The sequence below is a fragment of the Patagioenas fasciata genome, chromosome 24 (assembly GCF_037038585.1).
Source record: "Patagioenas fasciata isolate bPatFas1 chromosome 24, bPatFas1.hap1, whole genome shotgun sequence".
In the NCBI taxonomy this organism is placed as follows: Eukaryota; Metazoa; Chordata; class Aves; order Columbiformes; family Columbidae; genus Patagioenas; species Patagioenas fasciata.
The window spans coordinates 559,334-577,525 of NC_092543.1; positions in this window are offsets into that span (position 1 = coordinate 559,334).

The following is an 18,192-nucleotide window of genomic DNA, read 5'->3' on the forward strand; positions in this document are numbered from 1 at the left end:
ACCTATTGTAACATTCAGGGGACCCCCTTTGTCACTGGGGCCCATTGTGACATCCCAGGACCCCACATTGTCCCCAGGGCCCATTGTGACATCCTGGGGACCCCATTTTCCCCAGGACCCATTGTGACACTATGGGTACCCCCCCTTGTCCCCAGGGCCAATTGTGACGTCCCAGGACCCCCCATTGTTCCCCGGGCCCATTGTGATGTCCTTGGGAGCCCCCTCTCTTCCCAGGGCTCATTGTGACTCTCAGGGAACCCCACCTTGTCCCCAGGACTGCTTGTGACGTCCTAGGGCCCCTCTGTGTCCCCAGGGCCCATTGTGACGTCCCAGGACCCCCATTGTCCCCAGGGCCCATTGTGACATCCTCGGCACCCCCTTGTCCCCAGGGCCCATTGTGACATTCAGGGGACCCCTCTTTGTCCCCAGGGCCCATTGTGACATCCTGGGGACCCCGTCTTGTCCCCAGGGCCCATTGTGACGTCCCAGGACCCCCCATTGTCCCCAGGGCCCATTGTGACATCCTGGGGATCCCTCCTTGTCCCCAGGGCCCATTGTGACGTCCCAGGACCCCCCATTGTCCCCAGGACCCATTGTGACATTCAGGGGACCCCCTTTGTCACTGGGGCCCATTGTGACATCCCAGGACCCCACATTGTCCCCAGGGCCCATTGTGACATCCTGGGGACCCCCATGCCACTGGCCCCATTGTGACGTCCCAGGACCTCGCATTGTCCCCAGGGCCCATTGTGACACCTTGGGGACCCCCTTGTCACTGGAGACCCGTTGTGACATCATGGGGACCACCCCTTGTCCTCAGGGCCTATTGTTACGTCCCAGGACCCCCCATTGTCCCCAGGGCCCATTGTGACACCTTGGGGACCCCCTTGTCACTGGAGACCCGTTGTGACAGCATGGGGACCACCTCTTGTCCTCAGGGCCTATTGTGAACATCCTGGGGAACCTCCATTGTCCCCAGAGCCCATTGTGAGTTCCTGGAGACCCCCTTGTCCCCAGGTCCCATTGTGACATCCTGGGCAGCCTCTTTGTCCCCAGGGCCCCTTGTGACATCCTGGGGACCTCCTTGTCCCCAGGACCCATCCTGGCACCGTGGAGACCTCCCTTGTTACTGGGGACCCATTGTGACACCATGGGGACCTCCCATTGTCCTCAGGGCCTATTGAGACATCCTGGAGACCCCCTTTGTCACTGGGGACCCAATGTGACATCCCAGGAACCCCATTGTCCCAAGGGCCCATTGTGACATCCTGGGGACCCCCCTTTGTCTCCAGGACATATTGTGACACCGTGGGGACCACATTAGTCCCCAGGGCCCATTGTGACATCCTAGGGATCCCCTCTTGTCCCCAGGGCCCATTGTGACGTCCCAGGACCCCCCATTGTCCCCAGGGCCCATTGTGACCTCCTCGGCACCCCCTTGTCCCTAGGGCCCATTGTCACATTCACAGGACCCCCCTTTGTCCCCAGGACCCATTTTGACATCCTGGGGACCCTCCTTGTCCCCAGAGCCCATTGTGACATCCAGGGGACCCCCTTTGTCCCCAGGGCCCATTGTGACATCCTGGGGTCCCCCCTTTGTCCCCAGGGCCCATTGAAATGTCCCAGGACCACCGTTTGTCCCCAGGGTTCATTATGACATCCTGGGGACCCCATTTGTCCCCACGGCCCATTGTGGCACCATGGGGACCCCCTTTGTCACTGGGGCCCATTGTGACATCCCAGGACCCCACTTTGTCCCCAGGGCTTATTGTGACACCATGGGGATCTCCCTTGTCCCCAGGGCCCATTGTGACATCCCATGACCCCCCTTTATCCCCAGTGCTATTGTGAAATCCTGGGGACCCCTTTTGTCCCCAGGGCCCATTGTGGCACCATGGGGAACCCCTTTGTCACTGGGGGCCATTGTGACATCCCAGGATTCCACTTTGTCCCCAGGGCTCGTTCTGACACCTTGGGGACTCCCATTGTCCCCAGGGCCCATTGTGACATCCTGGGCAACCCCATTGTCCCCAGGGCCCATTGTGACATCTGGGGGACGCCCTTGTCCCCAGGACCCATCGTGGCACCGTGGGGACCCTCCTTGTCACTTGGGCCCATTGTGACATCCTGGGCACCCCTTTTGTCCCCACAGCCCATTGTGGCACCATGGGGACCCCCTTTGTCACTGGGGCCCATTGTGACATCCCAGGACCCCACATTGTCCCCAGGGCCCTTGTGACATCCTGGGGACCCCACTTGTCCCCAGGACCCATTGTGACACTATAGGGACCCCCCCTTGTGCCCAGTGACCATTGTGACACCGTGGGTACCACCCTTGTCCGCAGGGCCCATTGTGACATCCTGGGGACACCCCCTTGTCTCCAGGGCCCATTGTGACATCCTGGGAATCCCTCCTTGTCCCCAGGGCCCATTTTGACATTCAGGGGACCCCACATTGTCCCCAGGGCCCATTGTGACATCCTGGGGACCCCCCTTTGTCCCCAGGGCCCATTGTGACATCCAAGGGACCCCCCCTTGTCCCCAGGGCCCATTGTGACGTCCCAGGACCCCCCACTGTCCCCAGGGCCCATTGTGACATTCAGGGGACCCCCCTTTGTCCCCAGGGCCCATTCTGATACCGTCGGGACCCCCTTTGTCCCCAGGGCCCATTGTGACATCCTGGGGGACCCTCCTTGTCCCCAGAGCCCATTGTGACATCCAGGGGACCCCCTTTGTCCCCAGGGCCCATTGTGGCACCGTGAGGACCCTCTTTATCACTGGGGCCCATTGTGACATCCCGGAACCCCCTTTGTCCCCAGGGCCCATTGTGACATCCTGGGGGACCCTCCTTGTCCCCAGAGCCCATTGTGACATCCCAGGACCCCACTTTGTCCCCAGGGCTTATTGTGACACCATGGGAATCTCCCTTGTCCCCAGGGCCCATTGTGACATCCCATGACCCCCCTTTGTCCCCAGTGCTATTGTGAAATCCTGGGGACCCCTTTTGTCCCCAGGGCCCATTGTGGCACCATGGGGAACCCCTTTGTCACTGGGGGCCATTGTGACATTCCAGGATTCCACTTTGTCCCCAGGGCTCGTTCTGACACCTTGGGGACTCCCATTGTCCCCAGGGCCCATTGTGACATCCTGGGCAACCCCATTGTCCCCAGGGCCCATTGTGACATCCAAGGGACCCCCATTGTCCCCAAGGCCCATTGTGACATTCCAGGACCCACCATTGTCCCTAGGGCCCATTGTGACATCCACTGCACCCCCTTGTCCCCAGGGCCCACTGTGACATTCAGTGGACCCGTCTTTGTCCCCAGGGCCCATTGTCACATCCTGGGGACCCCCGTTGTCACTGGGGCCCATTGTGACATCCAAGGGACCCCCCCTTGTCCCCAGGGCCCATTGTGACGTCCCAGGACCCCCCATTGTCCCCAGGACCCATTGTGACATTCAGGGGGCCCCTTTGTCACTGGGACCCATTGTGACATCCCAGGACCCCACATTGTCCCCAGGACACATTGTGACATCCTGGGGACCCCACTTGTCCCCAGGACCCATTGTGACACTATGGGGACCCCCCCTTGTTCCCAGGGCTCGTTGTGACACCGTGGGTACCACCCTTGTCCGCAGGGCTCATTGTGACATCCCAGGACCCACCTTTGTCCCCAGGGCCCATTCTGATACCGTGGGGATCCCCTTTGTCCCCAGAGCCCATTGTGACATCCAGGGGACCCCCTTTGTCCCCAGGGCCCATTGTGACATCGCAGGACCCCCCTGGGCCCCAGGGCGCATTTTGACATCCTGGGGATGCCCCCTTGTCACCGGGACCCATTGTGACGTCCCAGGACCCCCCATTGTCTCCAGGGCCCATTGTGACATCCTGGGGATCCCTGCTTGGCCCCAGAGCCCATTGTGACGTCTTATGACCCCCCCTTGTCCCCAGGGCCCATTGTGACATCCTGGGGATCCCTCCTTGTCCCCAGGGCCCATTGTGACGTCCCAGGACCCCCATTGTCCCCAGGGCCCATTGTGACATCCTGGGGACCCCATTTTCCCCAGGACCCATTGTGACACTATGGGGAACCCCCCTTGTTCCCAGGGCCCATTGTGACACCGTGGGTACCACCCTTGACCGCAGGGCTCATTGTGACATCGCAGGACCCCCCTTTGTCCCCAGAGCCCATTGTGAAAACCAGGGGACACCCTTTGTCCCCAGGGCCCATTGTGACATCGCAGGACCACCCTGGTCCCCAGGGCCCATTGTGACATCCTGGGCACCCCTTTTGTCCCCACGGCCCATTGTGGCACTATCGGGACCCCCTTTGTCACTGGGGCCCATTGTGACATCCCAGGACCCCACTTTGTCCCCAGGGCTGATTGTGACTTCCCAGGGCCACTCTGTGTCCCCAGGGCCCATTGTGACACTTTAGGGACCCCCCTTGTCCCCAGGGCCCATTGTGACGTCCCAGGACCCCCCATTGTTCCCAGGGCCCATTGTGATGTCCTGGGGAGCCCCCTCTGTTCCCAGGGCTCATTGTGACTTTCAGGGGACCCCCCCTTGTCCCCAGGGCTGATTGTGACGTCCTAGGGCCCCTTTGTGTCCCCAAGGCCCATTGTGACATCCCATGACCCCCCTTTGTCCCCAGTGCTATTGCGAAATCCTGGGGACCCCTTTTGTCCCCAGGGCCCATTGTGACACCATGGGGAACCCCTTTGTCACTGGGGGCCATTGTGACATTCCAGGATTCCACTTTGTCCCCAGGGCTCGTTCTGACACCGTGGGGACTCCCATTGTCCCCAGGGCCCATTGTGACGTCTTAGGACCCCCCATTTTCCCCAGGCCCCATTGTGACATTCAGGGCACCCCCTTGTCCCCAGGGCCCATTGTGACATTCCGGGGACGCCTCTTTGTACCCAGGGCACACTGTGACATCCTGGGGACCCCCCCTTGTCACTGGGGCCCATTGTGACGTCCCAGGAGCCCCCATTGTCCCCAGGGCCCATTGTGACATCCTGGGGATCCCTCCTTGTCCCCAGGGCCCATTGTGACGTCCCAGGACCCACCATTGTCCCCAGGACCCATTGTGACATTCAGGGGGCCCCTTTGTCCCCAGGGCCCATTATGACATCCCAGGACCCCCCATTGTCCACAGGGCCCATTGTGACGTCCCAGGACCCCCCATTGTCCCCAGGGCCCATTGTGACATCCTCAGCACCCCCTTGTCCCCAGGGCCCATTGTGACATTCAGGGGACCCCTCTTTTTCCCCAGGGCCCATTGTGACATCCTGGGGACCCCCCCTTGTCCCCAGGGCCCATTGTGACGTCCCAGGACCCCCCATTGTCCCCAGGGCCCATTGGGACATCCTGGGGATCCCTGCTTGTCCCCAGGGCCCATTGGGACGTCCCAGGACCCGCCATTGTCCCCAGGGCCCATTGTGACATTCTGGGGATCCCTCCTTGTCCCCAGGGCCAATTGGGACGTCCCAGGACCCCCATTGTCCCCAGGGCCCATTGTGACATTCAGGGGCCCCCGTTTGTCACTGGGGCCCATTGTGACATCCCAGGACCCCACATTGTCCCCAGGGCCCATTGTGACATCCTGGGGACACCCCCTTATCTCCAGGGCCCATTGTGACATCCTGGGAATCCCTCCTTGTCACTGGGGCCCATTTTGACATTCAGGGGACCCCCCATTGTCCCCAGGGCCCATTGTGACATCCTCTGCACCCCCTTGTCCCCAGGGCCCATTGTGACATTCAGGGGACCCCTCTTAGTCCCCAGGACCCATTGTGACATCCTGGGGACCCCACTTGTCCCCAGGACCCATTGTGACACTATGGGGACCCCCCCTTGTGCCCAGGGCCCATTGTGACACTGTGGGTACCACCCTTGTCTGCAGGGCTCATTGTTTCATCCCAGGACCCCCCATTGTCCCCAGGGCCCATTGTGACATTCAGGGGACCCCCCTTTGTCCCCAGGGCCCATTCTGATACCGTGGGGACCCCCATTGTCCCCAGGGCCCATTGTGACATGCTGGGGACGCTCTTTGTCCCCAGGGCCCATTGTGACATCCTGGGGACCCTCCTTGTCAGCAGAGCCCATTTTGACATCCAGGGGACCCCCATTGTCCCCAGGGCCCATTGTGACATTCCAGGACCCCCCATTGTCCCCAGGGCCCATTGTGACATTCCAGGACCCCCCATTGTCCCCAGGGCCCATTGTGACATCCACTGCACCCCCTTGTCCCCAGGGCCCATTGTGACATTCAGGGGACCCCTCTTTGTCCCCAGGGCCCGTTGTGACGTCCCAGGACCCCCCATTGTCCCCAGGGCCCATTGTGACATCCTGGGGATCCCTCCTTGTCCCCAGGGCCCGTTGTGACGTCCCAGGACCCCCCATTGTCCCTAGGACCCATTGTGACATTCAGGGGGCCCCTTTGTCACTGGGGCCCATTGTGACATCCCAGGACCCCACATTGTCCCCAGGACACATTGTCACATCCTGGGGACCCCACTTATCCCCAGGACCCATTGTGACACTATGGGGACCCCCCCTTGTGCCCAGGGCCCATTGTGACACCGTGGGTACCACCCTTGTCCGCAGGGCTCATTGTGACATCCCAGGACCCCCCTTTGTCCCCAGGGCCCATTCTGATACCGTGGGGATCCCCTTTGTCCCCAGAGTCCATTGTGACATCCAGGGGACTCCCTTTGTCCCCAGGGCCCATTGTGACATCGCAGGACCCCCCTGGGCCCCAGGGCCCATTGTGACATCCTGGGGATGCCTCCTTGTCCCCAGGGCCCATTGTGACGTCCCAGGACCCCCCACTGTCCTCAGGACCTATTGTAACATTCAGGGGACCCCCTTTGTCACTGGGGCCCATTGTGACATCCCAGGACCCCACATTGTCCCCAGGGCCCATTGTGACATCCTGGGGACCCCATTTTCCCCAGGACCCATTGTGACACTATGGGTACCCCCCCTTGTCCCCAGGGCCCATTGTGACGTCCCAGGACCCCCCATTGTCCCCAGGGCCCATTGTGACATTCAGGGGACCCCCTTTGTCACTGGGGCCCATTGTGACATCCCAGGACCCCCCTTTGTCCCCAGGGCCCATTGTGACATCCTGGGGATCCCCATGTCACTGGGGCCCATTGTGACGTCCCAGGACCCCGCATTGTCCCCAGAGCCCATTGTGACATCCTGGAGACCCCCTTTGTCTCCAGGGCCCATTGTGACACTATGGGTACCCCCCCTTGTCCCCAGGGCCCATTGTGACGTCCCAGGACCCCGCATTGTCCCCAGGGTCCATTGTTACATCCTGGGGACCCCCTTGTCACTGGGACCCATCATGACACCATGGGGACCCTCCATGTCACTGGGGACCCATTGTGACACCTTGGGGACCCCCTTGTCACTGGAGACCCATTGTGACAGCATGGGGACCACCCCTTGTCCTCAGGGCCTATTGTGAACATCCTGGGGAACCTCCATTGTCCCCAGAGCCCACTGTGAGTTCCTGGAGACCCCCTTGTCCCCAGGTCCCATTGTGACATCCTGGGGAGCCTCTTTGTCCCCACGGCCCATTGTGACATCCTGGGGACCTCCTTGTCCCCAGGACCCATCCTGGCACCGTGGAGACCTCCCTTGTCACTGGGGACCCATTGTGACACCATGGGGACCTCCCATTGTCCTCAGGGCCCATTGAGACATCCTGGGGACCCCCTTTGTCACTGGAGACCCATTGTGGCATCCCAGGAACCCCATTGTCCCAAGGGCCCATTGTGACATCCTGGGGACCCCCCTTTGTCTCCAGGACATATTGTGACACCGTGGGGACCACATTAGTCCCCAGGGCCCATTGTGACATCCTAGGGATCCCCTCTTGTCCCCAGGGCCCATTGTGACGTCCCAGGACCCCCCATTGTCCCCAGGGCCCATTGTGACATCCTGGGGACGCCCTTTGTCCCCAGGGCCCATTTTGACACCGTCGACACCCCCCTTTGTCTCCAGGGCCCATTGTGACATCCTGGGGACCCTCCTTGTCCCCAGAGGCCATTGTGACATCCAGGGGACCCCCTTTGTCCCCAGGGCCCATTGTGACATCCTGGGGTCCCCCCTTTGTCCCCGGGGCCCATTGTGATATCCTGGGGATCCCTCCTTGTCCCCAGGGCCCATTGTGACGTCCCAGGACCCCCCATTGTCCCCAGGGCCCATTGTGACATTCAGGGGACCCCCTTTGTCACTGGGGCCCATTGTGACATCCCAGGACCCTCCTTTGTCCCCAGGGCCCATTGTGACATCCTGGGGATCCCCATGTCACTGGGGCCCATTGTGACGTCCCAGGACCCCGCATTGTCCCCAGAGCCCATTGTGACATCCTGGAGACCCCCTTGTCACTGGGACCCATCATGACACCATGGGGACCCTCCTTGTCACTGGGGACACATTGTGACACCATGGGGACCCCCCCTTGTCCTCAGGGCCCATTGTGACATCCTGGGCATCCCCCCTGTCCCCCGGGACCATTGTAACACCGTGCGGACCCCCTTTGTCCCCAGGGCCCATTGTGACACTGTGGGGAACCCCCTTGTCCCCAGGACCTATTGTTACGTCCCAGGACCCCCCATTGTCCCCAGGGCCCATTGTGACACCTTGGGGACCCCCTTGTCACTGGAGACCCATTGTGACAGCATGGGGACCACCCCTTGTCCTCAGGGCCTATTGTGAACATCCTGGGGAACCTCCATTGTCCCCAGAGCCCATTGTGATTTCCTGGAGACCCCCTTTGTCCCCAGGGCCCATTGTGACATCCTGGGGTCCCCCCTTTGTCCCCAGGGCCCATTGAAATGTCCCAGGATCACCGTTTGTCCCCAGGGTTCATTGTGACATCCTGGGGACCCCATTTGTCCCCACGTCCCATTGTGGGACCATGGGGAACCCCTTTGTCACTGGGGCCCATTGTGACATCCCAGGACCCCACTTTGTCCCCAGGGCTTATTGTGACACCATGGGGATCTCCCTTGTCCCCAGGGCCCATTGTGACATCCCATGACCCCCCTTTATCCCCAGTGCTATTGTGAAATCCTGGGGACCCCTTTTGTCCCCAGGGCCCATTGTGGCACCATGGGGAACCCCTTTGTCACTGGGGGCCGTTGTGACATCCCAGGATTCCACTTTGTCCCCAGGGCTCGTTCTGACACCTTGGGGACTCCCATTGTCCAGAGGGCCCATTGTGACATCCTGGGCAACCCCATTGTCCCCAGGGCCCATTGTGAAATCTGGGGGACGCCCTTGTCCCCAGGACCCATCGTGGCACCGTGGGGACCCTCCTTGTCACTTGGGCCCATTGTGACACCATGGGGACCCCCCCTTTGTCTCCAGTACCCATTGTGACATCCTGGGGATCCCTCATTGTCCCCAGGGCCCATTGTGACGTCCCAGGACCCCCCATTGTCCCCAGGACCCATTGTGACATTCAGGGGACCCCGTTTGTCACTGGGGCCCATTGTGACATCCCAGGACCCCACATTGTCCCCAGGGCCCATTGTGACATCCTGGGGACCCCACTTGTCCCCAGGACCCATTGTGACACTATGGGAACCCCCCTTTGTGCCCAGAGCCCATTGTGACACTGTGGGTACCACCCTTGTCCGCAGGGCTCATTGTGACATCCCAGGACCCCTCTTTGTCCCCAGGGCTCATTGTGACATTCTAGGACCCCACTTTGTCCCCAGGGCCTATTGTGACACCATGGGGAACCCTCCTTGTCACTGGGAACCCATTGTGACACCATGGGGACCCCCCCTTTGTCCCCAGTGCCCATTGTGACATCCTGCGCACCCCCCTTTGTCCCCAGGGTCCATTGTGACATCCTGGGCAACCCCATTGTCCCCAGGGCCCATTGTGACATCTAGGGGGACGCCCTTGTCCCCAGGACCCATCGTGGCACCGTGGGGACCCCCATTGTCCCCAGGGCCCATTGTGACGTCCCAGGACCCCCATTGTCCCCAGGGCCCATTGTGACATCCCAGGACCCCACTTTGTCCCCAGGGCTTATTGTGACACCATGGGAATCTCCCTTGTCCCCAGGGCCCATTGTGACATTCAGGGGCCCCCGTTTGTCACGGGGGCCCATTGTGACATCCCAGGACCCCACATTGTCCCCAGGGCCCATTGTGACTTTCAGGGGACCCCACTTGTCCCCAGGACCCATTGTGACACTATAGGGACCCCCCCTTGTGCCCAGTGCCCATTGTGACACCGTGGGTACCACCCTTGTCCGCAGGGCCCATTGTGACATCCTGGGGACACCCCCTTGTCCCCAGGGCCCATTGTGACATCCTGGGGATCCCTCCTTGTCCCCAGGGCCCATTGTGACGTCCCAGGACCCCCCATTGTCCCCAGGGCCCATTGTGACATTCAGGGGACCCCCTTTGTCACTGGGGCCCATTGTGACGTCTTAGGACCCCCCATTGTTCCCAGGGCCCATTGTGATGTCCTTGGGAGCCCCCTCTCTTCCCAGGGCTCATTGTGACTCTCAGGGGACCCCATCTTGTCGCCAGGGCTGATTGTGACGTCCTAGGGCCCCTCTGTGTCCCCAGGGCCCATTGTGACGTCCCAGGACCCCCATTGTCCCCAGGGCCCATTGTGACGTCCCAGGACCCCCATTGTCCCCAGGGCCCATTGTGACATCCTCGGCACCCCCTTGTCCCCAGGGCCCATTGTGACATTCAGGGGACCCCTCTTTGTCCCCAGGGCCCATTGTGACATCCTGGGGACCCCCTCTTGTCCCTAGGGCCCATTGTGACGTCCCAGGACCCCCCATTGTCCCCAGGGCCCATTGTGACATCCTGGGGATCCCTCCTTGTCCCCAGGGCCCATTGTGACGTCCCAGGACCCCCCATTGTCCCCAGGGCCCATTGTGACATTCAGGGGACCCCCTTTGTCACTGGGGCCCATTTTGACATCCCAGGACCCCACATTGTCCCCAGGGCCCATTGTGACATCCTGGGGACCCCCATGTCACTGGGACCCATTGTGACGTCCCAGGACCCCCCATTGTCCCCAGGGCCCATTGTGACATCCTGGGCAACCCCATTGTCCCCAGGGCCCATTGTGACATCTGGGGGACGCCCTTGTCCCCAGGACCCATCGTGGCACCGTGGGGAGCCTCCTTGTCACTTAGTCCCATTGTGACACCATGGGGAGCCCCCCTTTATCCCCAGTGCCCATTGTGACATCCTGGGGACCCCCATGTCACTGGGACCCATTGTGACGTCCCAGGACCCCCCTTTGTCCCCAGGGCCCATTTTGACATTCAGGGGACCCACCATTGTCCTCAGGGCCCATTGTGAGGTCCCAGGACACCCCATTGTCCCCAGGGCCCATTGTGACATCCTCGGCACCCCCTTGTCCCCAGGGTCCATTGTGACATCCCAGGACCCCCCATTGTCCCCAGGGCCCATTGTGACATTCAGGGGACCCCCCTTTGTCCCCAGGGCCCATTGTGAACATCCTGGGGACCCCCTTTGTCCCAAGACTTCATTGTGACATCCTGGGGACCCCCCTTGTCCTCAGGGTCCATTGTGACAGCCCAGGACCCCCCATTGTTCCCAGGGCCCATTGTGATATCTGGGGGACCCCCTTGTTCCCAAGGCCCATTGTGACATCCTGGGGACCCCCCCTTGTCCCCAGGGCCCATTGTGACATCCCAGGACCTTACTTTGTCCCCAGGGCCCATTGTGACATCCTGGCGACCCCCCCTTGTCCCCAGGGCCCATTGTGACATCCTGGGGATCCCTCCTTGTCCCCAGGGCCCATTGTGACATCCCAGGACCCCCCATTGTCCCCAGGGCCCATTGTGACATCCTCTGCACCCCCTTGTCCCCAGGGCCCATTGTGACATTCAGGGGACCCCTCTTTGTCCCCAGGGCCCATTGTGACATCCTGGGGACCCCCCCTTGTCCCCAGGGCCCATTGTGACATCCTGGGGATCCCTCCTAGTCCCCAGGGCCCATTGTGACGTCCCAGGACCCCCAATTGTCCCCAGGGCCCATTGTGACATTCAGGGGACCCCCTTTGTCACTGGGGCCCATTGTGACATCCCAGGACCCCCCATTGTTCCCAGGGCCCATTGTGATGTCCTTGGGAGCCCCCTCTCTTCCCAGGGCTCATTGTGACTCTCAGGGGACCCCATCTTGTCGCCAGGGCTGATTGTGACGTCCTAGGGCCCCTCTGTGTCCCCAGGGCCCATTGTGACGTCCCAGGACCCCCATTGTCCCCAGGGCCCATTGTGACATCCTCGGCACCCCCTTGTCCCCAGGGCCCATTGTGACATTCAGGGGACCCCTCTTTGTCCCCAGGGCCCATTGTGACATCCTGGGGACCCCCTCTTGTCCCTAGGGCCCATTGTGACGTCCCAGGACCCCCCATTGTCCCCAGGGCCCATTGTGACATCCTGGGGATCCCTCCTTGTCCCCAGGGCCCATTGTGATGTCCCAGGACCCCCCATTGTCCCCAGGGCCCATTGTGACATTCAGGGGACCCCCTTTGTCACTGGGGCCCATTGTGACATCCCAGGACCCCCCATTGTCCCCAGGGCCCATTGTGACATCCTGGGGACCCCCATGTCACTGGGACCCATTGTGACGTCCCAGGACCCCCCATTGTCCCCAGGGTCCATTGTTACATCCTGGGGACCCCCTTGTCCCCAGGACCCATCATGACACCATGGGGACCCTCCTTGTCACTGGGGACCCATTGTGACACCATGGGGACCCCCCCTTGTCCTCAGGGCCCATTGTGACATCCTGGGCATCCCCCTTTGTCCCCCGGGACCATTGTAACACCGTGCGGACCCCCTTTGTCCCCAGGGCCCATTGTGACACTGTGGGGAACCCCCTTGTCCCCAGGGCCTATTGTTACGTCCCAGGACCCCCCATTGTCCCCAGGGCCCATTGTGACACCTTGGGGACCCCTTTGTCACTGGAGACCCATTGTGACAGCATGGGGACCACCCCTTGTCCTCAGGGCCTATTGTGAACATCCTGGGGAACCTCCATTGTCCCCAGAGCCCATTGTGAGTTCCTGGAGACCCCCTTGTTCCCAGGTCCCATTGTGACATCCTGGGGAGCCTCTTTGTCCCCACGGCCCATTGTGACATCCTGGGGACCTCCTTGTCCCCAGGACCCATCCTGGCACTGTGGAGACCTCCCTTGTCACTGGGGACCCATTGTGACACCATGGGGACCTCCCATTGTCCTCAGGGCCCATTGAGACATCCTGGGGACCCCCTTTGTCACTGGGGACCCATTGTGACATCCCAGGAACCCCATTGTCCCAAGGGCCCATTGTGACATCCTGGGGACCCCTCTTTGTCTCCAGGACATATTGTGACACCGTGGGGACCACATTAGTCCCCAGGGCCCATTGTGACATCCTAGGAATCCCCTCTTGTCCCCAGGGCCCATTGTGACATCCCAGGACCCCCCCTTTGTCCCCAGTGCCCATTGTGACATCCTGCCCACCCCCCTTTGTCCCCAGGGTCCATTGTGACATCCTGGGCAACCCCATTGTCCCCAGGGCCCATTGTGACATCTAGGGGGACGCCCTTGTCCCCAGGACCCATCGTGGCACCGTGGGGACCCCCATTGTCCCCAGGGCCCATTGTGACGTCCCAGGACCCCCATTGTCCCCAGGGCCCATTGTGACATCCCAGGACCCCACTTTGTCCCCAGGGCTTATTGTGACACCATGGGGATCTCCCTTGTCCCCAGGGCCCATTGTGACATCCTCGGCACCCCCTTGTCCCCAGGGCCCATTGTGACATTCAGGGGACGCCTCATTGTCCCCAGGGCCCATTGTGACATCCTGGGGATCCCTCCTTGTCCCCAGGGCCCATTGTGACCTCCCGGGACCCCCCATTGTCCCCAGGGCCCATTGTGACATTCAGGGGCCCCTGTTTGTCACTGGCGCCCATTGTGACATCCCAGGACCCCACATTGTCCCCAGGGCCCATTGTGACTTTCAGGGGACCCCACTTGTCCCCAGGACCCATTGTGACACTATAGGGACCCCACCTTGTGCCCAGTGCCCATTGTGACACCGTGGGTACCACCCTTGTCCGCAGGGCCCATTGTGACATCCTGGGTACACCCCCTTGTCCCCAGGGCCCATTGTGACGTCCTGGGAATCCCTCCTTGTCCCCAGGGCCCATTGTGACATCCAGGGGACCCCCCCTTGTCCCCAGGGCCCATTGTGACGTCCCAGGACCCGCCATTGTCCCCAGGGCCCATTGTGACATCCACTGCACCCCCTTGTCCCCAGGGCCCATTGTGACATCCACTGCACCCCCTTGTCCCCAGGGCCCATTGTGACATCCTGGGGACCCTCCTTGTCCCCAGAGCCCATTGTGACATCCAGGGGACCCCCTTTGTCCCCAGGGCCCATTGTGGCACCATAGGGACCCCCTTTGTCACTGGGGCCCATTGTGACATCCCAGGACCCCCCCTGGTCCCCAGGGCCCATTGTGAACATCCTGGGGACCCCCTTTGTCCCAAGACTTCATTGTGACATCCTGGGGACCCCCCTTGTCCTCAGGGTCCATTGTGACAGCCCAGGACCTTACATTGTCCCCAGGGCCCATTGTGATATCTGGGGGACCCCCTTGTTCCCAAGGCCCATTGTGACACCATGGGGACCCCCCCTTTATCCCCAGTGCCCATTGTGACATCCTGCGGACCCCCCTTTGTCCCCAGGGCCCATTTTGACATTCAGGGGACCCACCATTGTCCTCAGGGCCCATTGTGAGGTCCCAGGACCCCCCATTGTCCCCAGGGCCCATTGTGACATCCTCGGCACCCCCTTGTCCCCAGGGTCCATTGTGACATCCCAGGACCCCCCATTGTCCCCAGGGCCCATTGTGACATTCAGGGGACCCCCCTTTGTCCCCAGGGCCCATTGTGACATCGTGGGGACCCCCTTTGTCCCAAGACATCATTGTGACATCCTGGGGTCCCCCCTTGTCCTCAGGGTCCATTGTGACAGCCCAGGACCTTACATTGTCCCCAGGGCCCATTGTGATATCTTGGGGACCCCCTTGTTCCCAAGGCCCATTGTGACATCCTGGGGACCCCCCCTTGTCCCCAGGGCCCATTGTGACATCCCAGGACCCCCCATTGTCCCCAGGGCCCATTGTGACATCCTCGGCACGCCCTTGTCCCCAGGGCCCATTGTGACATCCTGGGGACCCCCCCTTGTCCCCAGGGCCCATTGTGACGTCCCAGGACCCCCCATTGTCCCCAGGGCCCATTGTGACATCCTCTGCACCCCCTTGTCTCCAGGGCCCATTGTGACATTCAGGGGTCCCCTCTTTGTCCCCAGGGCCCATTGTGACATCCTGGGGACCCCCCCTTGTCCCCAGGGCCCATTGTGACATCCTGGGCACCCCCCCTTGTCCCCAGGGCCCATTGTGACGTCCCAGGTCCCCCCATTGTCCCCAGGGCCCATTGTGACATCCTGGGGATCCCTCCTTGTCCCCAGGGCCCATTGTGACATCCCAGGACCCCCCATTGTTTCCAGGACCTATTGTCACATTCAGGGGACCCCCTTTGTCACTGGGGCCCATTGTGACACCATGGAGACCCCCGTTTGTCCTCAGGCTCCATTGTGACATCCTGGGCACCCCCCATTTTCCCCAGGACCCATTGTGACATCCTGGCCACCCCCTTGCTTCCAGGGCCCGTTGTGGCACCATGGGGACACCCCCTTTGTCCCCAGGGCCCATTGTGACATCCCAGGACCCCCCTTTGTCCCCAGGGCCCATTGTAGCACCATGGGGACCCCCTTTGACCCCAGGGCCCATTGTGGCACCATGGCAACCGCTTTTGTCCCCAGGGCCCATTGTGACATTCTTGGACCCCACTTTGTCCCCAGGGCCTATTGTGACACCATGGGGACCCCTCCTTGTCACTGGGGGCCATTGTGACACCATGGGGACCCCGCCTTGTCCTCAGGACTCATTCTCACATCCTGGACGCCCCCCATTGTCCCCAGGGCCCATTGTGACATCCACTGCACCCCCTTGTCCCCAGGGCCCATTGTGACATTCAGGGGACCCCTCTTTGTCCCCAGGGCCCATTGTGACATCCTGGGGACCCCCCCTTGTCCCCAGGGCCCATTGTGACGTCCCAGGACCCCCCATTGTCCCCAGGGCCCATTGTGACATCCTGTGGATCCCTCCTTGTCCCCAGGGCCCATTGTGATGTCCCAGGACCCCCCATTGTCCCCAGGGCCCATTGTGATATGTTGGGGAGCCCTCTTTGTCCCCAGGGCCCATTGTGAAATTCAGGGGACCCCAACTTGTCCTCAGGGCCCATTCTGATATCCTGGGGACACTCTTTGTCCCCAGGGCGCATTGTGACATCCTGGGGACCCCATTGTCACCAAAGCCCATTGTGATATCCTGGCGACCACCTTTTGTCCCCAGGGCCCATTGTGATATCCTGAGGACCGCCCTTTGTCCCCAGGGCCCATTGTGACGTCCCAGGACCCCCCATTGTCCCCAGGGCCCATTGTGACATTCAGGGGCCCCCGTTTGTCATTGGGGCCCATTGTGAGATCCCAGGACCCCACATTGTCCCAAGGGCCCATTGTGACTTTCAGGGGACTCCACTTGTCCCCAGGACCCATTGTGACACTATAGGGACCCCCCCTTGTGCCCAGTGCCCATTGTGACACCGTGGGTACCACCCTTGTCCGCAGGGCCCATTGTGACATCCTGGGGACACCCCCTTGTCCCCAGGGCCCATTGTGACATTTTGGGAATCCCTCCTTGTCCCCAGGGCCCATTGTGACGTCCCAGGAGCCCCCATTGTCCCCAGGACCCATTGTGACATTCAGGGGACCCCCTTTGTCCCCAGGGCCCATTGTGACATGCTGGGGACCCTCCTTGTCCCCAGAGCCCATTGTGACATCCAGGGGTCCCCCTTTGTCCCCAGGGCCCATTGTGACATGCTGGGGACCCTCCTTGTCCCCAGAGCCCATTGTGACATCCAGGGGTCCCCCTTTGTCCCCAGGGCCCATTGTGGCACCATAGGGACCCCCTTTGTCACTGGGGCCCATTGTGACATCCCAGGACCCCCCCTGGTCCCCAGGGCCCATTGTGACATCCTGGGGACCCCCTTTGTCCCAGGACTTCATTGTGACATCCTGGGGACCCCCCTTGTCCTCAGGGTCCATTGTGACAGCCCAGGACCTTACATTGTCCCCAGGGCCCATTGTGATATCTGGGGGACCCCCTTGTTCCCAAGGCCCATTGTGACATCCTGGGGACCCCCCCTTGTCCCCAGGGCCCATTGTGACATCCCAGGACCTTACTTTGTCCCCAGGGCCCATTGTGACATCCTGGCGACCCCCCCTTGTCCCCAGGGCCCATTGTGACATCCTGGGGATCCCTCCTTGTCCCCAGGGCCCATTGTGACGTCCCAGGAGCCCCCATTGTCCCCAGGACCCATTGTGACATTCAGGGGACCCCCTTTGTCCCCAGGGCCCATTGTGAAATCCCAGGACCCCACATGTCCCCAGGGCCCATTGTGACATCCTGGGGACCCCCCCTTTGTCCCCAGTGCCCATTGTGACATCCTGCGGACCCCCCTTTGTCCCCAGGGCCCATTTTGACATTCAGGGGACCCACCATTGTCCTCAGGGCCCATTGTGAGGTCCCAGGACCCCCCATTGTCCCCAGGGCCCATTGTGACATCCTCGGCACCCCCTTGTCCCCAGGGTCCATTGTGACACTATGGGGACCCCCCCTTGTGCCCAGGGCCCATTGTGACACTGTGGGTACCACCCTTGTCTGCAGGGCTCATTGTGACATCCCAGGACCCCCCATTGTCCCCAGGGCCCATTGTGACATTCAGGGGACCCCCCTTGTCCCCAGGGCCCATTTTGATACCGTGGGGACCCCCTTTGTCCCCAGGGCCCATTGTGACATGCTGGGGACCCTCCTTGTCCCCAGGGCCCATTGTGACATCCTCTGCACCCCCTTGTCCCCAGGGCCCATTGTGACATTCAGGGGACCCCTCTTTGTCCCCAGGGCCCATTGTGACATCCTGGGGACCCCCCCTTGTCCCGAGGGCCCATTGTGACATTCAGGGGACCCCCTTTGTCACTGGGGCCCA